The sequence below is a fragment of the Panthera leo genome, chromosome C1, assembly GCF_018350215.1.
Source record: "Panthera leo isolate Ple1 chromosome C1, P.leo_Ple1_pat1.1, whole genome shotgun sequence".
NCBI classification, from domain to species: Eukaryota; Metazoa; Chordata; class Mammalia; order Carnivora; family Felidae; genus Panthera; species Panthera leo.
In genome coordinates, this window is record NC_056686.1 from 6,771,465 (window position 1) to 6,797,098 (window position 25,634).

General features: G+C 51.5%; 1 protein-coding gene across 6 annotated transcripts in view; it reads left to right on the plus strand.

Moving 5' to 3' along the window:
* PIK3CD (phosphatidylinositol-4,5-bisphosphate 3-kinase catalytic subunit delta) overlaps nucleotides 1-25,634 on the plus strand; it is a 55,001-nt gene that overhangs the window by 9,010 nt on the left and 20,357 nt on the right. For 3 of the 6 annotated variants that reach the window (XM_042952321.1, XM_042952326.1, XM_042952325.1), the window contains exon 2: nucleotides 15,794-15,909. The exons of 1 other annotated variant lie outside the window; for it this stretch is intronic. The gene's annotated coding sequence lies outside the window, so the exon portion shown is untranslated. Of the gene's footprint in view, nucleotides 1-6,235; nucleotides 6,331-15,789; nucleotides 15,910-25,634 lie in introns of those variants that run through there. 2 more of the 6 variants (XM_042952323.1, XM_042952322.1) reach the window with 2 other exon arrangements.

Below are 25,634 nucleotides of genomic sequence, written 5' to 3' on the forward strand. Positions count from 1 at the left end.
CAGCCATCCCAGGAGCCCTGATGCTGCAGGTTTGTGGGAAAGTGGTTGGGAGACGGTCTGGTGGCTGGCAATGACCTTGGCCCTCGTGGACCATGCTTCTCCAGCTAGAGGGATGCGATGTGCATCCCTGGCCTTGTGCAGCCTACTGCAGCCATGACCTTGCTTTGAAGCTTCCAGTTCTATTTTTAACGCAAACGTTAATTTTACATTCTATTCCATGATAAGCCCGTGTTTATTTTACCATGAGGAATATTTCTCCCTAAACGTTGAGTCAGATGGACGCTCCGGGAAGACGCTTGTGTTTCTCCTGTGGTCTCCGCTACTCCCAGGACAGTGTCTCCCACTGCAGTTTAAAAGCGCACGTTAGGGGGCGTCTGGGTGGCTCAGTCGGTTAACCGACTTCGGCTCAGGTCACGATCTCGCGGTCCGTGAGTTCGAGCCCCGCATGGGGCTCTGTGCTGACAGCTCGGAGCCCGGAGCCTGTTTCAGATTCTGTGTCTCCCTCTCTCTGACCCTCCCCCGTTCATGCTCTGTCTCTCTCTGTCTCAAAAATAAATAAACGTTAAAAAAAAATTAAAAAAAAATAAAAGCGCGGGTTAGGGCAACACGACGGGAAGGATGATTGGCCGCAATCGCGACAAGAAATGCACAGTTTAATAGGAGTCCTTTTCTCCTATGTGATTCGTTGGTTGAGTAGCTGAAACTCCGGCTCCTGTAGAGAGTCTTAAAATGCTACCCTTCGGGGCGCCTGGGTGGCTCAGTCGGTTAAGCGTCCAACTTCAGCTCAGGTCACGATCTCGCGGTCTGCGAGTTTGAGCCCCGCGTCGGGCTCTGGGCTGATGGCTCAGAGCCTGGAGCCTGCTTCCGATTCTGTGTTTCTCTCTCTCTCTGCCCCTCCCCCGTTCATGCTGTGTCTCTCTCTGTCTCAAAAATAAACGTTAAAAAAAAAAAAAAATGCTACCCTTCAAGGGTGCCTGCGTGGCTCAGTCGGTTAAGCATCCGACTTTGACTCAGGTCATGATCTCATGATCTCACGGTTTGTGAGTTCGAACCCCACATCTGGGTCTCTGCTGTCAGCGCAGAGCCCGCTTTGGAACTTCTGTCCCCCTCGCTCTCTGCCCCTCCCCCACTCACACTCACTTTCTGTCTCTCTCAAAATAAGTAAGTAAATAACTTTAAAAAAAAAACGCTCCCTTTGGAATCCGGGCATTTTAATTTAACACATATACACGCACGTCGGTTCATGGATGTACTAATGCAAGGCCAAGGGCTTCATTCTGAGCAGGGACCCACTGCAGGGGATGGTCCCTGTAAACTTTGATCATTGATCAAACTTTTCTCTGCCTTGCGCATTCTAACGAGATGGAGAGTTTGTTTCAGTGGCTCCTCATGGGGTTTCTAAAACGTTCTGCTTCACTGTCATAGAAACAGCTCTATCTGTACACACCTTATTTCATCCTACTTCTTCTCTTCTAACCGTCAGCTCTGGCCATCGGCCGGCAAGCGTCAAAGAGGGACTGGAGAGCCCAATTCGCCCCTGATTCTGCTCGGTCGAGGTGGAGACTGACAGAGGAACGTAGGAATCCCAGAACAGGTGCCAGAGGCGGGTTAGAGCTCCTGTCTGAACCCCACCAGCCCCTCCCTCCGAGAACGGGCACCATGGGCTCTAGAAGGGAGGCACTGCAGACCAGTTTCTTTTTCTGCGGATCCAGTCAGCGAGCATTCGAACTTGCAAGTTTCCCCGTCAGCCAGCTCAGAATTGCCACCTGTGGTTAATCCTGCCATTTCTTTGTCTCATAGTAACGGTGACACTTTTGTTGTACCTGCTCTGTGCTAGGTGGTTCGTGGGCACTTTGAAAGTACACATTTATTCTTTTTTTTTAAGTCTTTAAATTTATTTTAAGAGGAAGAATGCGCGAGCAGGGGAGGGGCAGAGAGTGAGAATCCCAAGCAGGCTTCTGTCAGCACGGAGCCCCCCCACCCCATCCATGCGGGGACCCATCCCACAAACGCGAGATCATGACCTGAACCGAAATCTGGAGTCCGATGCTTAACCGACTGAGCTGCCCTGGTGCCCCTACGAATTTATTCTTATAAGTTCTATTGTGATTCCTGCTTTATCGATGGGGAAACTGAGTCACAGAAAGCCTTAGCAACTTACTTAGGTATCGCCCAGCGAGGAAGTGTCAGGGTGTGTTCCTAACTCCTGTACTGTGTTGTCTCCGAATGTGGCTGCATTCGGGAGGGAGCATTTGGTTGGGGCCGGGGGATCTGGACCCCAGGCAGGAGTGGGGGGCGGGCAGGCCTCCGGGAGTCAGTGGCTCTGCAGAGGGGTTTCCCTGTCTATTCTCACCCTTCCCCTCCGCCCCCAGGACTTAGCTGGGCTCCAGGCAGCCTATTCTTGCTGGTCCTTCGTCTCTGGTGGAGTTGGCATCCTGGGCTCTGGTCCTCCGCAGGGACAGAGGCCAAGAGAATGCAGCTTCTGCACCCAGCCCCGCCCCCATCTGCCCAGTGGTGCCCATTCTGCCCCTCGGTCCCAAAGAAGCCGGGCCTGGCGTCTGAAATCTCAATCCCTTCCTCGCCCAACTCTTGAACCTTTTGCGGGAAGCCCATGGGAGAGTCCTCAAGCTGGTGGGTGACACAGGGCAGCGGGACTCAGGTGTCTTTTCCGCCGATGGCCCAAATCCAGTTCCCTTGCGCTGATCCAGGTGGCGCGTCACCTCAGTAAGAGAGGCCGCCCGAGTCGACCCGGATCCAGATCCGCCTCTCCCGTTCGTTAGCGGTGCAGCCGTAAGCTGCTTGAGCCCCGCTTGCCTCTTTTACAAAACACACGGCCTGCCCGAGGGGCTTGGCGGGGCGATGGAAGGAGAGAACAGACATAAGGCACCTACAGTTGCCGGCTGATGGCAGGGGCCCGGTGATGGATGCTGCTGCCTGATAAATGACGCTAGGCTGTTGTTCTGGAGAGTTCGGACTTACCCCAGAAGCTCCCAGGGGCAGAAGTGGCCCGGAGCCCTGCTCTGGGAGGGGGCACTTGCCAAGGTGAGACTGACCAGATGATGGGTGATGGAAGGAGGTGTTCAGGGGCACTGTGTGTCGTCCTCAACACTCTGCAGGTTGGGGGTCTCGTGGGAACAGGAGAGGAGGCGGGCACATAAGCCCATGGCCAGCTGGGGAACCGGAATATTGAGTGACCGGGCAGGCAGCCAGCTGCAGAGCAGATGCCAGGAGAATGGGGTAGGTTGCCACTTAGCTTGAGACCCTCAAGGAGGGAGCCCATCTCCATTGCCACCGTCTGTGTGTGTGTGTGTGTGTGTGTGTGTGTGTGTGTAGGCGATTAGGTTAGAGGTCAGGACAGAAAAGGAAAGTGGAATTTGCACTTTTAAAAGATTTATGTATGTATGCATTTATTTATTTTAATGTTTATTTCTTTTTGAGAGAGAGAGAGAGAGAGGGAGAGGGGAAGAGACAGAAGGAAGAGAATCCAAAGCAGGCTCCAGGCTCTGAGCTGTCAGCACAGAGCCCGACTCGGGGCTCAAACTCACGAGCCATGAGATCATGACCTGAGCTAAATTTGGACGCTTAACCGACTCAGCTACCCAGGTGCCCCAAAGATATATTTTTAATGTTCATTTATTTTTGAGAGAGGGAGGGAGGGAGCACGAGCAGGAGAGGGGTGGAGAGAGAGGGTGACAGAGGATCCGAAGCAGGCTCTGGGCTGACAGCAGGCAGCTCAGTGTGGGGCTCGAGCTCACAAGCTGTAAGATCATGACCTGAGCAGAAGTCGGATGCTTAACTGACTGAGCCACCCAGGCGCCCCAGTTTTAAAAGATATTAATTGGAATATTACACGGTGTTCCAAAAAAATGAAGTCTTGCCATTTGCAACAATGTGGACAGAGCTACAGTGTATTATGCACTAAGTGAAATAAGTCAGAGAAAGATAAATATCATATGATTTCATTCATCTGTGGAATTTAAGAAACAAAACAGATGAACACAGGGGAAGGGAAGGAAAAATAAAATCAGGGAGGCAGGCAAACCCTAAGAGACTCTTAAACACAGAGAACAAACTGAGGGTCGCTGGAAGGTGCTGGTGGGGGGATGGGCTAAAAGGAGGACACTTGGGATGCACACTGAGTGTCATATGTAAGTGATGAATCACTGAATTCTACTCCTGAAACCAGTATTGCTCTATGTTAACTAAGATTTAAATTAAAAAAGAAACAAAATTGGAAGAAAAATAAATAAAAGGTATTAATTATTTAGGGGTCTTGATATTAGGGAAGTCGAGGTCTTCCGGGTATCATAGGCTGGGATATTGCATGTGGGTGTTTGTTTTTTTTTTTTAATAAGTGCTATGTTTTAGAAATGTGTGTATATGTGTATACTGTACATACATATTTCCAACTTTTTGATATTTATTCATTTTTGAGAGAGAGAGAGAGAGAGAGAGAGAGAGACAGAGCATGAGTGGAGGAGGGGCAGAGAGAGAGGCAGACACAGAATCCGAAGCAGGCTCCAGGCTCTGAGCCGTCAGCACAGAGCCCGACGCGGGGCTCGAACTCATGAACTGTGAGATGGTAACCTGAGCCGAAATCGGAAGCTTAACCGACTGAGCCACCGGGCGACCCTATATACTGTTTAATCGTACAGAATCAATACAAGCTAGTTACGAAATGTTTGTAAAGTCCAGATTTGCCAAAGGAAGAAAAAAAAAATCCACCATCTACCTATCCTAGAAGATCCCACCACCCGGGGGTTCCTAATCTTTCTCAGATTTTAAATCCTTTTGAAAATCTGAAAGATCATGGACTTCTCCCCCAGAAAAAGGCTCCTACAGGATAAGGTCACGGGGCTCCTGGGTGTTCCCCAAGTTCATCCTAGATTCATTAGGGTGCACTAAAGGACGGTTTGGGTCCAACTGTTGGCTTCTCTGCAGTATGGGATGCTGATTTCAAAACCAACGGCAAAGGCCGGAGCGGGTCAGAAGATTCCAAGTACCCCTGAGGTCTCTGTGAGACGTGCTTGCCCGACAACTCGTTCCAAGTCTGCTTTGAAGCTGCTTCTGTTTTCAGCCTTGACCACCTCCTAGGTACTGCGTGCAAGTTTACTCTGTGGTCTTTAAATCCTTTCTTTTGTCTTAACTTCTCGGCTCCTTCGGGGTGGGGGTGGGGGCTTTCAGCAGGCATCGACTTCCCTGGATCATTTGGTGACTCTGTCCTGTAGGTTCAGCTCCTTAATGGGGCCAGCCGGCCTTCGGGACAGCAGCCTGCGGTGCTGTGGCCCTCCTCCTGCCTGAAGGGCCTTGGCTGGGGCAGGTAGACGGGTCTCTGTGGTCTGAGTGTGCACTACGGGCAGGTGGCATCGTCTCTGGAGGACAGGAGTGCAGGGCCGTGTCTGGGCTCGGCATGTCGGGCTCCAGGCAGCTTGAGACCAGGCACGGTCTCCCTGTGAGAGCAGCAGGGAAACGTCTTCTTGCCAAGTTGGGGGGAGCGGGGGTGGTGGCCCTGAGCATCCCCCACCACGACACCGAGGCATCGGTCAGCTACCCTTAGACCTTAGCACCCTGGTCTCTGCCCCAGGCATGGGGAGACCCCTCCGATGCAAATTTCTCCAGCCTTGCTGGTGGCCGGCCTCCCAGGGTGCCACTCCCTCCTCGGGACCGGTGACCTTGCCTGAGCTCCTTCCTCCTCCTCCTTTCTCCATAAAACAATCTCGATATTTCACTCAAGGTGCACGTCACGGTGGTCTTCATATATTCCCAGAGTTACGCGACTGTCACGATAATCGATTCTAGAACATTTTCATCACTCCGGAAAGAGGCCTCCTCACTCCCATTAGCAGCCACTCCCATTTCTCCCCGGTCTCCCTGGCCCTCGGCGACCACGGATCTGTTTTCTGTGTCTGTGGACTTGCCTGTTCTGGACATTTCATGTAAATGAAATCATACAGGATGTGGTCTTTCGTGGCCGGTTTCTTTCACTCAGCCTGTTGCCTCTTCTTCAGAAACATGTCTGACTCATACAGTTACAGTAGAGGGGTTGTTTGTACTGATCGTTTACTCAGTCGTGAGCGTTGAGGGAGCCTCTGTTGTACTAAGCCTGGAGCAGGTGCTGGGCCACACAGCAAGGAACACAGCTGCCACGGGGGGTATAGGAGTTATCTATTGCTGTGTGACAGATCACCCCAAAACTTAGCAGCGTAAACAACAAACACTAATTATCATCTCACAGTTTCCGTAGGGTCCAGAATCTGGAACCAGCTGGGGCTGAAGGTGTCTGAAGCTGGTCTGTTGGCAGGCCTCAGTGGCTCTCCTGCTGATAGCCAGGTATCTCCATCCCCACCCCCCATATGGGCTTCTTCGGGGGGCAGCTTGGGTGTCCTTATCACATGGCGGCCGGCTTATCTCATAGACAAAGAGAGACAAAGAGCACAAGACTGAAGCCCCACAGTTTCTGTGAACGTAACCTTGAAGGTGACCCGCCTCACTCTGCCATATTCTTTTGGTCCCATAGACCCACGCTGCTGTAATGTGGGGGACGGCTGCAAAGACGTGTGAATATCAAGAGGGGCAAATAAGTGGGTGTGGTTTCATACGGAGAATGGCCCTTTTGTGATGGCTGGCACCCGGCCGGCTTGTTCATGCAGGGCCCACAGGGCTGCCTCTGGATGAGCCTTGGGTCGACTGTGAGTTGTCTGGGCTCCACGCTCCGTTTAGGCCTCTTCCGTCTTTCCCCACTCTGTATTTGTAACCGGGGAATTGAGCATGTAATTCTATTCATCGCACTTGGCCAGATTTACCCACTTCCCATAGAATCATTCTTACAGATGATCTCTCCAGGTGCTTGTGAATTCTAGATGCATATCCATCAAATCGATGAGCCGGGTTTTGGATTTCCTTTCATTCTTGTCAAGAACGGTCCACAAGACCCATCGCGGTGGGTCTGACCCTTCCCGGCAAGGCACTGGGTCATGCCATCGAATAGAAGTCGCTAGAGACAACTTCTTTTCCCAGATGGCCCATGAGACCGTCTGGAGGGGCAGAATCAGGGCTTGTTTAACTGGGCAGATATCATGCATTAAAAAACCAGGCCTCATCCCCTAACGAGTAGGATGAGTTGTAGTGAGGAGTTTTAGGTGGTGGTTAAAGGCGGGTCTGATCCATAGTTCTGTCACTTACTGTGTAGCTTTGGGGAAGTCTTGGACCTTAGTTTCTTCATGGAGATGATGAGAACTCTCTCACGGGGTTGTTTTGAGTATTTAAGGAGATATTCGAAGTTCCAGGTATCTGCTGCTGCCTAAGAAACCACACGAAACTTAGAGGTACAAAGCCGTAACTTTTGTTATGTTCACCTATTGCGTGGGTCAGAAGCTCAGGAAGGGCTCAGAAGGATGGCTGGGAAGGGTCAGCTGGGGAAGACTCTCAGAAGGCTACCAATAACTCCAACAGCTTGGGAGCTGGAATCCTCTGGAAGTTTCTTCCCTCATGTCTAGTTGCTTGGTTGGAGATGACTCAAAGCTTGGGCTCAGATGGGACTGTTACCCGAGTGCCTACACACGGCTACCATTTCTGGCTTGGGCTTCCTGGGGACGTGGCGACTTGGGGCAGCCACACTTCCTTCTTAATGCACAGAGCTCCAAGGGCAAGCGTTGGAGTTCGGTTCACGACCAAGGCGAACGCTGCGTGGCCTTTTACGACCTAACCTCTCAAGTCACTTAGCATCACTCATGCTATACTCTCTTGGTTAAAGAAGTCACAAGCTCACCCAGATTTAAGGGCAGGGGACAGAGAGGCCACCTCTCAACGGGAGGAGTGCTCAAGAATTTGCCTCCTTAAATCTTCCACAATAAATGTAAGGTATTTAACACAATGAGTGCCATGGGGTATGAGCCAGAAAATGTTAGCTGCTGCTGCCCATATTATTAGATTTTTTATGATTTTTTTTAATGTTTATTTTTGAGAGAGAGAGAGAGAGAGAGAGAGACAGTATGAGCAGGGAAGGGGTTGAGAGAGAAGGAGACACAGAATCTGAAGCAGGCTCCAGGCTCTGAGCTGTCAACACAGGGCCCGACCTGGGGCTTGAACCCATGAATAGTGAGATCATGACCTGAGCTGAAGTCAGACACTTAACTGACTGAGCCACCCAGGTGCCCCTATGATGTGTGTTATTTTTTTTTGTTTTAAAGGTTGTTTATTTATTTATTGTTTGAGAGAGACAGAGACAGTGCAAGTGGGGGAGGAACAGAGAGAGAGGGAGAGAGAGAGAAGCCCAAGCAGGTTCTGCACAGTCTCATGAGGGGCTCCAACCCAGGAAGCCCTGAGATCATGACCTGAGCTGAAACCAAGAGTCGGACACTTAACAGACCGAGCCACCCAGGCGCCTCTTGTAGTTTTCGTGTGTTTGTTTGCTTTAATTTTATTTTAGGCGGAGTGAGAGAGAGCGTGCAGTGGGGAGGGGCAGAGGAAGAGAGAGAATCTTTAGCAGACCCCACGCCCAGCTCAGAGCCGGAGGCGGGGCTCGATCCCCTGACCCAGGGATTGTGACCTGAGCCGAAATCAAGAGTCAGATGCTCAGCCAACTGAGCCACCCAGGCGCCCTCACATTGTTAGTAGCTTTGTATCTCAGGTTAGCACAACTGGGACCTGACCGTGGTGGATCTAACCCAGTGACCCGGACAAGCCCCCGCCTTCTATCTTAACTGAGCCATCTTTTTTTTTTTTAATTTTTTTTTTTTAACATTTATTTATTTTTGAGACAGAGAGAGACAGGGCATGAATGGGGGAGGGGCAGAGAGAGAGGGAGACACAGAATCGGAAGCAGCCTCCAGGCTCCGAGCCGTCAGCCCAGAGCCCGTCGCGGGGCTCGAACTCACGGACCGCGAGATCGTGACCTGAGCTGAAGTCGGACGCTTAACCGACTGAGCCGCCCGGGCGCCCCGTTAACTGAGCCATCTTTACGGTGCATCTGTGATCAGGTTTATTTTCATGCTACCAGATTCGTGTTTCTGCCTTCTTCAAATGGGGCCCAGCTTAAAAAAATTTCCTAGCCCTTCGTTTGATTTTCGTGCCCTCAGTGGCTTCTCAAACACGTTTAGAAGCTTCACAAGGAGCCTCTAGAAGATCAGTTTCGTGAGTCCCCAGGGTATGTCTTTCCTGAGCCTTGATGTGTGACTCACACAATGAACGCCCTGTTGTGCCCTTTATCCCCCTGCCCCTAATTTCGCCCAATACGTATTCACAGTTGATCTTCTCCACAAACAAGGAATAGCTTTTCTTCCATAAAAGATACAAAGAGGTCTCAGACATGGTGTCCTCCCACGAGGATCGCATTCTGGAACTGCAAACCTCAGACTCCAGGAAAGGGTGGTGGGAGGCGGCAGATCGCCGGATCTCCCGCTGCGAGGTCCTGGCCAGCGGCCCCCTCCGCATGCTGTCCCACCGCTCCTCGCCGCCGCTGGCCCAGCTGGGCACTGTGTGCCGGCACCCGCTTTTACCGATGAGGAGACCGCTCTGGAGTGGTTAGGAAACTCCCCCAAATCCGGATCTAACGCCAGGGACTCCTGTTCCTACGCCTCGCAGGAGAGCCTCTGCAGCCACGAGTGCTTTTGGTGTATGCCTGCATGCCTGCGAACATGACCCCCATTTCTTCCCTCTGCTTCCCGCCCCCTCCACCCAAGGTCACAAACTCAGAAAGTGCCCATTAAGGCAGACTTTTGCTTTAAGCTTGGGGAATTGGCCAAAGGAAAAAAGAAAGAAGCTCCAGATGCTAATTAGCTTCGCTTTTTAACTACAGATGAGCCACTTTTTGAATTAACTGGTGGTGAGAGTCTCAGAGATGAATGGAAATATGTGAAGATGGCCGGGGAACCGGGGCCAGACGCTCCTGTAATTAGGCTCCCTGATCTGTGTGCCTGGAGAGTGAAACGTCAGGGGAACAAAAAGCCATGGGGGGATTATGGGAATAACTGTGGAAACTGTCCTCCCTTTCCAGGAGGATTATTTTCCAGAGCCCTTCTGTTTTTCCTAAAAGAATTAAAACAAACACGTAGCTGGGTTTTGTTTTTTTTTCTTGTTAGTTGCATCGTATTGTTTCTGACTGTAACATTCCTATTCCCGTCTGCACTCAGCATCTTATCTGATCACACCTAAAAATGCTGTAGGGCAGGAAAAATAAATTCCCCTCTACCCTTCTAGATTCTTGACTGAGCACCCCCACCCTCACCCCATGATAAAAAGATTAACAGGAGAAAAACAAATGTAATCACTAAAGTGTAGGAGCCCCGCAAAGACAGGAGATTCAAAGAAGCCGCCAGAGCTGGAATCTCTTCTCCTTGGACAAGAAACAATAAGTGTATGAAGGATTGACAAGACAAAGGGGTCTGGGTGGGGGTAGTAAACTAGTGAAGAAGTAACAAGGCTTGTTTATACGGCCTTCTTGGCCCTAAATTCCCTGTCTCTGGTGATCAGGACGCCTTCTGCCCTTCTGGTGCAGGGAGGGGTACCTTTCAAATGTGAGGTGTAGCTTCTGCCTTCCGTGGGACAAAGGAGGTTCACAGTGTCCTTCATTCATTCACGGCTGTTTCTCGAATCCCCTTAATTGAAAATAATCAGGGGGCTCCTGGGTGGCTCAGTCGGTTGGGTGACCGACTCCGGCTCGGGTCATGATCTCACGGTTCGTGGGTTCGAGCCCCGCCTCGGACTCTGTGCTGACAGCTCAGAGCCTGGAGCCTGCTTCAGATTCTGTGTCTCTTCCTCTCTCTGCCCCTCCCCTGCTCTCTCTCTCTCTCTCTCTCAAAAATAAATAAACATTAAAAAAATTTTTTAATTCAAAATAATCAGTATGCCAAAGTGGCATATTTGGGGACGACATAGGCTAAACCTCTACAATGCTGAGTGCCAAATTTGACTAGGAAGAGCCCACCGGAATCCCAGGGAGGTTGGTGGGTGGGATATCGGTGGGCAGCTGGGGGAAGGGGACATTTTATCACAGTGAGGTTACCTGGCAGCTGCAGGAGTGAAGAGTGGCTCAGGGAGCAAATAATCTTATGGAGCCTGTTGAGCCGAGCAAGGGTTCTCACGGGTGGGAACAGAAGTTCATCTGGTTTCCTGCCTTGGGAACTTACAAAGAGGATCCCATCCTTTTCACCTTAGCAAGTAGAAGGGCCAGCATCTAATCTCTCTGTTTACTCTGATTTCCTAAGAGTGGAGTGGTGAAACGAATTTATTTATTCACTAAACTAATTTCTTTATACCCTTATCTGGATTCCAGAAAGGACCTAACAACATACCTGAGCCCTGAACGAGGAATCAGGACACTGGGGTTTTTCTTTCCTCTCTGCCCCTGACTGTGTGACGTTGAGCAAGTCACTGCCTCTCTCTGCATGTTTCCCGTCCTGTCCACGAGAGCAAACACTGAGCAATTACTGCCTGCACCGGGCATGTGCTAGAGGCTCGTCTTGTATCTGTGTTAATTCACTTCATTCTCTCCCAAACAAATCATTACGTTATGTATCTTTCTGGATTTGTTGGTGCGGTTCCGGTCCATCGTTGTAATATGGGCAGGATGAGTTTTTGTTGCTTTTGCTGTTTCAAAGAATGCTGGATTTTCCTCTGGCTCCTTAGGAACCAGTACCTGATGCCCCCAATTTGAAACCCAAGCTATGCCATTGGGTTCCATTGCTGATAGGACCTTGTCTTTGCAAGCTGGAAAGAAAGGGAAGTCTGCAGGACTGGGCCCCTAGGGAGAAGGGCACCACCCTGAAGATGGGGGAGAGGAACTACGGAAGCTGTCTGCCCTTGGAAAATCTCCAGGCCTTGGCCCCCTCGGGTCATTATCTTTTCCTGGTTGGGGGTTGTTGGGGATACATACTACCTATTCCCAGCCAGGATGGCTGTCAGAGAACTCAGAGCAGTCAGCCCATCCAAGGTCGGTCTGTGACTTCTGGCGGCTTCTCATTCTGGTACTCCAACCCTCCCCCCCACCCCCATCCCACCGCACCCCACCCAATCGCCGCTACCCCCTCCCCCAGGAGTCAAGGGCGGCCCTGCAGGAGGCCTGCCCTCCTCCACCCAGACCTCCTTCAGACTGCCTCCTGCTGCTCAGCCCCCCTTCCCAGGCTGGAGGTGGGAGGAGGGAAGGGCAAAGTGGAAGCAACCAGCGGGCACAGCCCTGGGGTGGACCCGGTGGCCGGCTGGGCGGTCCCCATCCAGTGGCCCAGGCTCTGCCTTCGCCAGACGTGATCTGCCAAGGGCACCACCAGCGCATGGGTGGTTGGGGGAGGTTCGGTGTGTGGACACGATGGGTGTGAGTGTGTCTGGTCACCGTGTCCACAGCGTGTGTCAGTTTACATTATTGAGTGTGTGGGCGTGTGTCTTTGTGAAAGTGCATCTGTGTGTGTCTTTGATCTCTGTGTCTGAGTGCGTGTGAGGGGGTATGTGACTTACTGTGTGTCAGTTTACATAATTGTGTCTGAGTGTGTAAGTGAATGATGTGTATGGGAGTGTTTGTGAGTGCAAGTCTGTGACATTCGGGGCTGGGTTGCCTCCTCTGGCCCTGAGATGCTGGGGACAGGGACACCAACGTCATCGAGGGTTTGCCCCCCCCCCTGCAACTCGGCTGCCTGGATGAGGGAAACCTCATCCCGGGTTTCTTCAAGATTCCGGGAGCTCAGGGCCTTTTTTCTCCTTTCTGTCCTGGCGTGCACTCGGCGAGCTGGGGCCCGAGGGAGGCTCAAGGGGCTCGGCTGAAACACTGGATGCAGTGGGAGACGACCACCAAAGAGTGGGCCTCAAGCCCCTTTCCTCCACCCCATGCCCTCCGCGCCCGCTGGGACACCCCTGGGTGATTCTGAGCCTCACACGCCCCTCCTTCTGTTGAGCTCCGCGGTGGCAAAGCTTGAAGTCTCGTGTGGCCCCAAAAGCACATTCTGAGGGACGTGGAACATTGCAGGGCAAGAAGCGTAGCAGCCCGGTACCCAACCAAGCTGGTTCCGAAGCTCGCTCTGCCGCTGCGTGGGGACGTGTGTGCCCGTGAGGGTCTCCTTGCCCTCGGAGCTTCGTTTTTCTCGTTCACACCCCGAGGAGAAACAGCACCCCCCTCGCAGGGCGATGCGCGGATAAATCGGAGCGAAGTGCAGGGGGCGGTTACCGCGTTCCTGCCCGAACGCCCTGCCAGCGCGCACACAGTTCATTGTAGTGAATGGATGTCCTAGGGAAGGTCCCTGGCAAACCCATGTAGCTCCCGAATCCGACACGTAAGGGGGAACCCCGATGGAAAGGAAGGCCCAGCGGCCGGGGAACAGCCTGCACCCTGGATGGGAGCCCAGAGCCCGGGATGGCCGGTTAGGCGAGTGACCCCGGCTCCCGATCTGTGACGGAGGTGCGGTGCCCCGCCCGTTCTGGTGACTCCCGGGGAACCCCGGAGCGGAAAGCGGTCCGGCGGAGCACCAGCCCTCTCTCCCTTTGCAAATGGCACTTTCTATCCTCTGGCTACCAGGCTGGAGCGGGGCCGGGGCCAGCGAGCGCACGCCGCCCGGGGTCCCGCGGCGGCTGCGGGGGGGGGGGGCCGGCTCCAGGTGCACGCGCTACCCGCCCGGCCGGAGCAGCGGGGGGTCCGGGGAGGATTTGCCGCGGCGTCCGCTCCGCTCCCCGCGGCCGCTGGCTCTCCGACGCTCCGCCTGGCTGGGGCTGCCAGAATTTGCCGACGGTGCCCGCGGCGCGGCGGCCCCTGGCCCCGCCCCCGGCCGGCGCCCCGCCCCCGGCCCCGCCCACGCCGGGCCGCTGTCCGGGCCCCGCCCCGGGCCGCGCCCCTCCGCCGCTGCCCCGCTAGCCCGCTCCGCGCCGCGGGCCTGCCCTCAGGCCCCCGCGGGCTCGGCGCCGCCGCCGGGAGGCTCGAGTAGCTCCGGGACCCGCCCGCCGCGTCCCCTGGGCAACCGTCTCCCGGGAGCTCGGGCCCCGCCCCCGGCACCCACACCCGGTACGGAGCCCACCTGTGCGGGCGTCTGCGGGGTCCCAGTGCCCCCCTGCACACCCAGCCCCGCCCAGCGCCGGGCTTTGTCCGCCTGGGGCGATCGGGGTCCAGGGGCGTGGGGGCTGGGGGAGGCGCGCGCGTCCCGGGGCGGACCGGACCCCGCTGGGGAGGCCGAGGCAGGGGGCCGCGCTCGCGTTGTGATTCTCTGGTGCGGGCTGGTTCACGCTCTCCTGCTCTCCCGATCTCCACGCATCCCTTTTGTGCCTCCGGGGCGGGGGCGGGGATGCGGGGTATCCCGCTGCCGTCCTTGATGGGTTGAGCGGGGGCCCTGAGCCGGGCTCCGGACGCGGACGCGCCTGTTCTGGGCGAGCTGTTTACTTGTCAGGGGCCCGGCAGTTGCCGTGCGCATCTTCCCCTCCCCCTGTCCCCGATTCGGGACGGAGCATCCTGCGCCGTGTCGGTTCCTGGCGTTGCCTCGCAAGCTTTGCCCTTGAACCCAGAGGGCTGGAGGGCGGCGGACCCAGATCCCGAGGTCCTGGGCAGCGTTGAGGGCCAGAGCAGAAGACGCACCTTCCTCCGGGAAGAGCCTCCTCCTTGGCCGCCCTCTTGTGAATTCTGCCCCAGCTCCCTGTTTCCTGACCTGAATTCCTGAGGACTAATTCCTTCTTGCCTCCCCTAACCCTTCCTTCTCGCGGCTCCATCATGCTTTCTGCTTTGTCTTTGCTCGTTTTGAAAGTGCTTTCTCTATAATCATGTTTCATTTCCCTGTGACGGAGCTGCTGAGTTTTTGTCCTCCTGTTAACTCCATTGGTCAGCAATGGAAGTTATTTCTTCCTTGGCTCTTGGCGCTGACTTCTCATTTCTCTTGGGAAGCCCTTGCCACCTTCCCCTGGATGCTGAGCGAAGAGACCATTCAAGTCCGCGTTCCAAGCAGGGTCCACGGGGTATCCTTCCAGGAATTAGGCTCTCAGCAGTGAGAATGCCAGCTTGGTCCTGGGAAATACATTCTTGGAACAGACACCTTTTCCAGCGGCTTCCCAGCACTGGGCTTTTTGCCTGTGGAGAAGCAAGTGGTTTAAGTTTCCTGCTCCTTAAGAGTCGTCCCTAGCCGTGCCCGGTGGGCTGCAGGCAGGAGTCGCCCCGCCGTGGAGGTAGCTGTGCCCTGGGTTGGAGGAAGGGGCGTGTCCGACTCTTAAAATCCAGCCGGCTCGCTTCCGGAGCTCAGGTGTCTTCCAGTCTTTGGGGTTAGATTATTCCCAGCAGTGGCCCACGGAGGGAGGAGGGGGGAAGAAATACCGCAGATGCGGTGACTGGGCCGCCGTCTTCCCTACACGCTCACTCTCTTCATCTCCAGGAAGCAGGGATGAGTCTTCCTGTATGATGCAATGTAGGACTTTATTGGGACCTCAAGTTCAGGAGTCTGCTTTTTGCAGCCGTTGAGTGGAACTTGAACCCAGGCTCGGCTCAGATCACTTACTTTGCTTTCAAAACCAAACAAAAGCAAGGAATAACTCGAAAAACCAATCTGAGTCATCTGTGTGTGTATATATATATTCCTGCCTCAGGCACTGGAGATGCTCCTGTGGTTTGCTTCAGCAGCACCCAAAGGAAGGAGCTGGGGGAGGGGGGCGTCGGCACAGGTGGTTCTCAAGGCTCATCAAGCAGGATGTGATTGGTTTGCAAAACGGAAGCCTAGGTGAGACAGCTGAAGTCCTGTAAGGGAATGCATAGGCTTGTGAGACTTCCTCTTTCAAAAATTTCATTCATTCATTCTTTCTCTCTCTCTCTCCTTTTTCTCCCCCCCCCCCCCGCCCCAGACAGATAAAGGAGCTGAGAGTCAGGTGGGGGCGGAATGGTGCTCAATGATTCCAAAGCATCTTTGATCTGCCAGACCGAGGGGCCTTTGCTGCTGGCCATTCTTGGACCATTCCAGAGAGGTAGGTTGGGTGATGAAGCCAAGTGTGTGGGCAAAAAAGAGATGCGATTTTGCAGAGAGCTTAGGAAGGTGAACAGAATCCTCCCTCCCTGACTATCCAGTCAAAAGGAGAACCTCTCGGTAGGACTAGAATGCCGAAAGGAACAGAACAACCCGGATGTGTTCTAGGAACCAACGCGAGGAATCCGACTAGACCTCGGCCAGCTCCCCAAGAGAGGGATGTTGCTGCCTGCATAAGGAAGCGGGGGAGGGGGGCGGCTGTGCTCTGAGCCCATGATTAAGCTGCAGCATTTGGGATTTGACTTGCTTCAGTCGTGGTAGAGTTGGGCTGGCCTGTCCGGGGAGAGAAAAATGAAAACACTCTTCCGAAGGAAGTGTGTGGAATTGTGAGAACTCAGCATTGCTTCTCAAGGCGTCTTTAAGGTAGGGACTTGTCTGTTTCTCAGAGAGTTGACAGTCACTCTGTCAGTAAGACAGTAGTCCTTGGAGCCTCTCGGATGTTTGCTGGGATATGAATGCAATCCTTTCATCGTGCAAATGAAGATACTGAGGCCAGAGATGGACACTGGCTGAGTATTAGCTGAACACACACCCCCCCGCCTTGGGACCTGGGGCTAGCTGGGTATGGTTAGCTCCCAGATGGGTAGTCACAGTCCCTTCTGTAAGCCCTGGGAGTGCATATGTATTCCCCGTCTGCAGAGCACATTCCTCCTTACCTGGTGCTTGAACAGCTACTGTCGTTTCTGATGGGAAGGTGCACAGGGTTACAGCATATGGTGTCATCCTTGCAAGATTCCCCCCGGCCCCATGCCAACCTCATTTTCTCTCTGTCTTCGTCAGTACTCTCCAGACTTCTTTGTTTAGTGTGGAGATCTTTAAAAAGATCAGAATACTGGGTCAGCTGGGAGGCTCAGTCGGTGAAGCGTCGGACCTCGGCTCAGGTCATGATCTCGCAGCTGGTGGGTTCGAGCCCCGCGTCAGGCTCTGTGCTGACGGCTCGGTGTCTCCCCGTCTCTCAGCCCATCCCCCGTTGGCACGCTTTCTCTCTTTCTCAAAAATTAATAAACCTTAAAAAAAAGATCAAAATATAAGCAGAATTTTGACCTATAAAGTAGATAAAAACAGAGCGCCCTGTGGTACAAGTAGAGACTGGCCTAGCATGTCCACTCAGCCCCCTATCCCACTTCTGCCACCCTCTGAAGGTCTTGGGGTTGCCTCTGTGGAACTCGCTGGAACGTGGTCAAAAACCACGGACTGTGTAAACCCTCCAGTGGGGGATTCTCTTCTACACACCTGTTTACACCCCTGTTTTCAATAGCTTGATTCTTGTTTCAGAAGATGCCTTTTAATAATTGTTAACGCTCACGCTTTTTTATTAATTAAAAAATACCTGTTATCTGTTGAAAGTTTGCAAAAAAAAAAAAAATTAGCATAACTCTTTTATGCCCTCCCCATCCCTCGGAGAACCGTTGTCTCCTGGATGGAGTATCCTCCCACAAACCCCCCAGAAAGCCTTCTATGTGCGTCTCTTTGGACACTTGATTTTTATGTATTGTTAAATATTATTGTGAACTTCCACGAAAACGTAACTGACTGCGTGCATATGTTTATCCTGGCTCTGTTTCAAAAGCCCACTAAAATGAGATTAAAGGAATAAAAAAGGAATAAATCCTTAAGGAAACAGAGCAGGAGATAGGATTGAGGAGGAGGATGTGAGTAAACACTTTCGGAGACAGAAAGCAGGCCAGTGAAAGAGATGGAAGGCTTGGAATGTTGAATGTCCTGGGCTGTGGGGGGAGGAAGGCCCGTGGGTCCAAGGACCCACCAAAGGCCCAAGAGTGGGGCTACAGTGTTCCCGATGACGGGGTGCAGGGTGGGCTGGAAGAAGGAAGATTGACTGAAGGTGTCATAGCAACAGACCCCTCCCTCAGCCCACATGGCCAGGTGGCTCCCTCCTCCACCCCAGCAGGAGACGCTCATTTTCCCCCAGGTCTGCTGAACTAGGGCAGCTCAGGCCTAGCCTGGGGTGGAAGGAGGCTGTGTGGAGAGCAGTTGGGGGCGGGGGATGGGGGGACAGGAGGAAGCACTGTCCTGAGAACAGGAAGATTCGGTGAAAGTCTGTGTACTGAACAGTGAGACCCTCTCCTGGCGAGCTCCCAGAACATGGCAGCCTAGTTTCTACTCTTCTCCAGCCAGGGCCTTGAAGAACTTCTCTCTGAAGAAACTGACCTCACAAGACAAAAGGACCCTCAAATACTGACTCCGTGGGAAAGCTAGCTTGCTATTTTGTCATTTCACAGCAACGCCTGCCAAGCGACTGGCCTTACCCGTGCACAAATAGCTTTTGGTGCCTCTCTCTTAAATTTGAATGGGCAGCTCTAGATTATCCCACATAGAATAAAGCCTCTAGCATGAAAGACAGAGACCGAAACAAACAGAAAAAAGGGAGTCAGAAGTCATTAAACATGGTTGTTTAAAAATAGGAATGCTCTGGGGTGCCTGGGTGGCTCAGTCGGTTGAGCATCTGACTTCAGCTCGGGTCATGATCTCACAGTCCGTGAGTTCGAGCCCCACGTCGGGCTCTGTGCTGACAGCTTGGAGCCTGGAGCCTGCTTCAGATTCTGTGTCTCCCTCTCTCTGACCCTCCCCAACTTGTGCTCTGTCTCAAAAATAAATTAAAAAAATTAAAAAAAAATTTTTAAAAATAGGAAGGCTCCTAAAACAACAATAAGCTCTTGGATATAAAAGCTATAATAGTAGACATACCTGGCTGGCTTGGTCGGTAGAGCATGTGGCTCTTGATCTTGGGGTTGTGAGTTCAAGCCCCACGTTGGGTGTAGAGATTACTTAAAAATAAAATATTTAGGGGCACCTGGGTCGCTCAGTCAGTTAAGCGTCCAACTTCGGCTCAGGTCATGATGTCACAGTTCGTGGGTTCGAGCCCCATCATCAGGCTCTATGCTGACAGCTCAGAGCCTGGAGCCTGCTGCAGATTCTGTGTCTCCCTCTCTCTCTCTCTCTGCCCCTCCCCTGCTCTCTCTCTGTTTCTCTCTCTCAAAAATAAATAAACATTCAAATAAAATGTTAAAAAACTATGAGAGTAGAAGCAAAATTTTCAATAGAATAGAGCTGGAGATTGAAAGATAGATTTCTAGAAAGTAGAACAAAAAGACTTGAGAGATGGGGAAACAGGAAAGAAAATGAAAGAAAACTGGAGAATCCATTCAGAATGCCCAATATCCAACTCATAGGATGTCAAGACAATGAAGGAAGAAAAATGAATAAGAGGAAGTTATCAAACTACAGGAAAAAATTCTAGAACTGAAGGAGCTTCTACATTAAGAGTCTCGGAGTAGTACTCAACAATGAATAATAAACGACATACAAATAAAAGCAAAGTATGTACTACTGGGCATCATCATGAACTTTCGAAACTCCAGAGATAGAAATTACCAGAAGCCAACAAAAAGAGGCCACAGATAACAGAATGACACTGGACCTTGCAAAATCAACACCAGAAGCTACAAGACAATGGAGCAACTCTTTCAAATTTCTAGGGAAGTTAATTCCCTGGCAAGAATTATGTAATTGTCATTCAAGCAAAATAATGGGATAAGGGCATTTTTTAAGATGAGAATTTTCCAAAAAAAAAAAAAAAGCTCTCTGCGTGCACACGCACTTTCGTATCCCTATGCAAGGAGACTGCTGGAGATTATGCTCTACGAAAATAGAGTAAACTAAAAAAGAGGAACAAGTGATACAATGTGTGATTATCTCTTGTTCTCATTTGGCTCAGCTTCCAAATGGCTTTCTATGTTTCAGCTTTGAGTTTTGTGAGTACAGAGAAAAATACCTAACACCTACCACACCATGGGAACTGAAAAAGACTCATTTCCAAGCTTTCTCTGTAGCCAGCACCTGCGACCTAGACTTCACTGATAACCTGCACCTAGGCGGTATTTTGAGAGAGGAGAGGGATGAATCATGAGCTGTATCCATGGTTATGCTGGTGGCAGCAATGATGGGCTACAAGGTCAAATTCTTGGCACAGAAGTGGCAGAGGTCCAAACTGGCATTCAGTACTCGGTAAATAGGCAACAGAAGCAGTTTTGCCATCAGACGTGCATCATGGAATCCAGTGTACTAAGTTTTCTTTCTTTTTTTTGCTCGACCTTTTGTTTTTCCTGGAGTTGGTAAGCACCTCATGTTTTTACTTACTATGTTTTCCATGTACTAGTCACCAGTTGTTCCTCAAACTCTCCAAAAGAACTATGAAAATTCCTCGTAATGAAGCAAATAAGTCAGGTAATCTGTCAGCTCCTTTCCTGCTTAATCAGTGGGAGTTAGCCTCTTTCCTTGCAACCGAGAACTTTGACTGGTGGAGAGAATGGTGAAGAGAGTTCCCTAATAATGGTGAAGCAAAGTTCCAATGCTACCGTCGTGCAGCTCATCTAGAGAGCAGGCAGGCCAGTTTGGAGCAGGATGGCTAAGGACTGTAGGAGGCTGTCTCCAAGAAGAAAAAAAATGAAGATGATGGATTATCTGACATATTTACCACATTATGGAGTTTTATAGTTCTGTTGGAAAGTTTAGGGAAGAAATACAAATTTGGGTTTTTATAATGTTTATTTATTTTGAGAGAGAGTGTGTGCATGTGTGACTGGGGGAGGGGCAGAGAGAGAGAGAGAGAGAGAGAGAGAGAGAGAGAGAAAGAGAGAATCCCAAGCAGGCTGTGCACTGTCAGCACAGAGCCTGACTCAGGGCTCAATGTCATGAATGACAAGTTCATGACCTGACCCCAAACCAAGAGTTGGACACTTAACTGACTGAGCCACCCAGGCGCCCCTAGTTTTGTTTCGTTTTAAGAGAGAGAGAGACGTGGGGAGTGAGGCAGAGGGGGGGTGGAGAGAGAGACAGAGAAAGAGAGAGAATCCTAAGCAGGCTCCAAGCTCAGCGTGGAGCCTGACGTGAGGCTGGATCCCATGACCCTGGGATCGTGACCAGAGCCAAAATCGGGAGTCAGACGTTCAACCAACTGAGCTACCCTGTGGTTTAGTTTTGAACAGTGTTTATGTGGTCATAATAATGTAAGCACTGAAGTTGATTAACCAAAAATTATCACACATCTATGTTCAGAACATAGAGGAGAGGACACGTGCGTGTGTGCAAGAAAGCACAAACTCATCTTCTAAGGAAGAAGTTAGAAGTTGAAAAGCCCATCGCTTCTCGGCCTTTTGGCTAAGATCAAGTGTAAAAGTTGAAAACCCATATAAATCTATTAATCAGAAACACAGAGATAAATACTCAAAGAAGCAACCACAATCAGGGGTGATAGGTTTGGATGCTCAGGGCTGGGGGCTACTCCTTTTTTGCTGCAAACATTTTAGTTTTTGTTTTGGTTTTTAATTTTTTTAATGTTTATTTATTTTTGAGAGAGAAAGAGAGACAGAGCATGAGCGAGGGAAGGGCAGAGAGAGAGAGAGAGAGAGAGAGAGAAACAGAACCTGAAGCGGGCTCCAGGCTCTGAGCTGTCAGCACAGAGTGCGAAGCAGGGCTCGAACCCACAAACCGCAAGATCATGACCTGAGCCCAAGTCAGACGCTTAATTGACCGAGCCACCCAGGCGCCCCACAAACGTTTTAGTTTTAATTAATTTTTAAAATCATGCTTGTATAACTTTCATAGATAACGAGCTTCTGGAATAATTATTATGATGTTCAAACCCACTCATATTATAGCTGTTTTCATTTTCGGCATGCTTTCTGAAATGTTTTGTCCACAAATAGGTGTTGCCATGGTAAATGGATGCGCATTTTTTGTTTCAGTGAGCGTGGGGGATATTTGCAGTGCTGTGTAGCATACACAGGTGTCATCTTAGTGACTATATTTTCTCCGATTAAGTTAATTATGATAGTTTCCCTATTAGTTTTGGTTTTCCACTTTCACAAACAGTCCCACAAATGAATGTCTTTGTATATATCGCCTTGTTTGGCTTTTGACTTACTTCCTTAGGACGGTTCCCAAATTTCCCAAATTGCCAGATTTGAGACCGTGGATCTTTCATTTGATTTTGGCGTGTAGTGGCAGGGGATTCCACTTGGGTGCAGGCCCGTGGCCTTGATGGGTGGGCCGTGAGCTGAACGTGATAAGAGATGGTTGGGATAGAATTTTTTTTGTAGGATAGTTGGTTCATTTTCCTGATGACAGCAGAAGAAGTCAGGAGTCTGTCTCTTGCTTGTTTGTAAATTTTTTAAGTTAATTTATTTATTTTGTGTGCGAGAGAGAGCAAGAGCTGGGGAAGGACAGAGAGAGAGGGAGAGAGAGAATCCCAAGCAGGCTCCGAGCTGTCAGTGCAGAGCCCTATACAGAGCTCGAACTCACGAGCCATGAGATCACGACCTGAGCTGAAATCAAGAGTCGGACACTTAACCAACTGAGCCACCCAAGCACCCCTCTCTATTTTTTTTTTAATTTTTTTTAACATTTATTTATTTTTGAGACTGAGAGAGACAGAACATGAACGGGGGAGGGGCAGAGAGAGAGGGAGACACAGAATCAGAAGCAGGCTCCAGGCTCTGAGCCATCAGCCCAGAGCCTGACGTGGGGCTCGAACTAACGGACTGCGAGATCGTGACCTGAGTCGAAGTCGGCCGCTTAACCAACTGAGCCACCCAGGCGCCCCAATATACCAGGTCTTCTTTATCCATTCATCCATCGATGGACATTTGGGCTCTTTCCATCCTTTGGCTATTGTTGGTGCTGCTATAAACATGGGGGTGCATGTGTCCCTTTGAAACAGCACCCCTGTATCCCTTGGATAAATGCCTCGTAGTGCAATTGCTGGGTCATAGGGTAGTTCTATTTTTAGTTTTTTGAGGAACCTCCATACTGTTTTCCAGAGTGGCTGCACCAGCTTGCATTCCCATCACCCCTCTCTTTTTTTAATAGAACAGAATTTCCAGAGGACTTTGCTTCTCAGTCTTCAATGTCGGTTTGGTCTTTCTCCATTGGGGATTTTTTTTTTTCAGTTTTAAATATCCAAATTAAAAGTAACCGTTCTAATTTTTTAAAGTTTATTTATTTTGGTAGAAAGAGAGCATATGCGGGAGGGGCAGAGAGAGAGAGGATGCCAAGCAGGCTCCGCACTGTCAGCACACAGCCCAACGTGGGGCTTGAACTCACGAACTGCGAGATCATGAGCCGAAGTCAAGAGTCGGATGCTCAACCAACTGAGCCACTCAGGTGCCCCAAAAGTTACTGTTCTATTAAATCATATGGCTTCAAGGGAGACACATTTAAAATGGGAGAGAGTAAAAAGAAGAAGAAAACAAAGAAGGAACTGAGGGAGGCAGAAGCGGATAGACAAGGAGGCAAGTTCCTGTCCTCGGCTTATCTGCCAAGCAGACGTGGGGAAGCCTTTTGCACGATTTCACGTAACTTATCACATCCATCTCGGCCTTCACCCCTCCCATCCCGTTTTCTCCTGTGACAGGGGCTCACGGTATCAGACAACCCTCCAGACAAGCCCTTCCTTCCTAGTCTTGGGCATGGTTCTGGGGATGTCTGACTTGGCTGGCCTCCGGCTTCTGGAGACTTCCCTCCCATCCCTTCTTTGGATACATGTTCCTCCTCCAACTGACCACCACTGGACAGTGGCTTCACAATAGAGGGCAGAGGACAGCAGAGGCACCGCCCGCGTGGCAAAGGCCTCCCGTTTGCTGTGGCTGACGTCCCTTTCCTGGGGTGCGGAGACCCTTTCTGCCCTCAAGACTGTGGTGGCCTCTCGGGTGGAGGATGCCTGCTGGTCTGGGGCCTCCCAGGGAGACACATTGAAGTGGTTTTCCCAAAAGATTCTGTATTTTGGGAGATCTGCACATCTGTCCTAAAACTGCACCTGTTGGGGGACGCTGGGCCACTCAGCTTTCCTTCCGGTCTATAGCTTCCGTTCTTTCTCAAGAAGATTCTTAAGGACAGGAAATTTCAAGGCTGGGTTTCTGGGATGCCTGTTCCTCGGTTGTTAAGGGCAGAGGCTCGCGGTGTTTTGTGGCAGGTAGGGCCCAGGCTTTCCCTCGCGAGTCTAGCCCCGCCAGCTCTTGCCTGGGGCCCTGGCCTAATTGCTTTCCCACCTCCATTCTTGGCTCCCTCCCTTCCATTTTCCTCACGGCAGCCAAAGCAATTTTTGTAAAGCATAACATCAGGCCATATCAATCTCCTGCCTGAAACCCGCTGGTGGCTTCCCACTGCGGTGATAAGAAAACCTGGCTCCTCACGGTGGCCACAAGGCGCTGTAGGCCTCCCTGCCTCTCCAGTCATCTCCCCTCCTGGTCCTGGCCTCCAGTTGCCTGGCCTCCTGCCTCAGGGCCTTTGCACTTCCTGTTCCAGCTGTCTCAACCCTACGTCCTGGATCTCTGCCTGATCTTTCTCATCATGTGGGCCTCAATTCTGACATGATCTCATTCGAGCACTCTTCCCTGACCCGCCACCCAGAGGAGACCCCCCCCCACAAGCCCCTTTTATTACCTTCCACCTCTTCTCTGAAATCATCTTGTTATTCATTTTTCTTTTTATTTCCTCATTCATTTTTGTTTTCTCCTGTTAAACTAAAAACTCTGTAAGATCAGGGACGGTGCCTGTCCCGTTCATTCCCTGATGGGCACAGTCCCTGATGCTCAAAGACATATTTGCTGAATGAATGAATAAACAGGACCCGCAGCCTGCACGCCCCTGGGCTGAAAAGGTTCCCCCGCGTTCTTCTTCCCGAGGGTCCCCAGGAAGATGTGGTTATTGAATCATCTCTGGGCTTTCCCTGGCTGCCAGAGCAGCAGGTGGATTCTAGAAAGCTCTTTTAAGACAAACACCCAGGAGCTCCACTGGGAAGCGGGGCCTCTGGGTAAAGCCCCTTTGGAGTTTGCCTCTGAAGTGTCCTCTCTCCACATAAGTTAGGCAGCAGGAAAAACAGCCATTTCATTCTCCATAGCAGAGAGTCTGGGAACCAGAACACTTATTAGAAGGACTATTTAGAGGCTGAAAAGTACCTGAAAATAAGCCCGGGTCAGGAGGCACAACCAGACTCTGCTCTGTTCAGCTTGATGCATAAGGCCGGCCCCTGTGGCTCCCTGTCCCTTGTCAGGGTGACAGCTGGTCTCCTTACCTCCCAGCCGGGGTTGATGGTAGACATCAGACAATGTGTGTAACCACCTTCTAGACGTTTCTGAGATGCCTCTTGAGCTCTTTGGCTTGTAACCTTCCTAGAGTTAAATGTTTTGTCCCAGAGTTAAAAGAAAGGAGCACCTCTCTCTCCGGACAGAATCCTAGCAATGACCCTGGGGGACCCTTAGACACTCACTCTAGCGTAGCATGCGAAGGAAGGTACGCGGCGGGTCTTGGCCCAGGCGGCCTCAGGGAGGAGGGCGTTTATTTCTCGGATAAAGCAGGATACAACTTCCCTTCTCCCTGCGGCTGGTCCCCGGCCCAGAGCCTGCTGAGAGTGACTCATGTGTTCCCTGGGGAAGCAGCTCCCGGGGGCATGTGACACGGGCACCAAAAAGCCTGGCTTTACGTTGACCAGGGCTGGGCAGCGCCACCTGTTCTGAGCGGCGGGCACGTTTGCCACGACTGCCGGAAAGACGCGGAGCCCTGCCACACCCGGGAGGCACAGGGCGGCTCACAGCCGTAACTAACATGCAATTTCAAACGTGCAACTCCAAAGGAAAGGAGCGGGAGTCC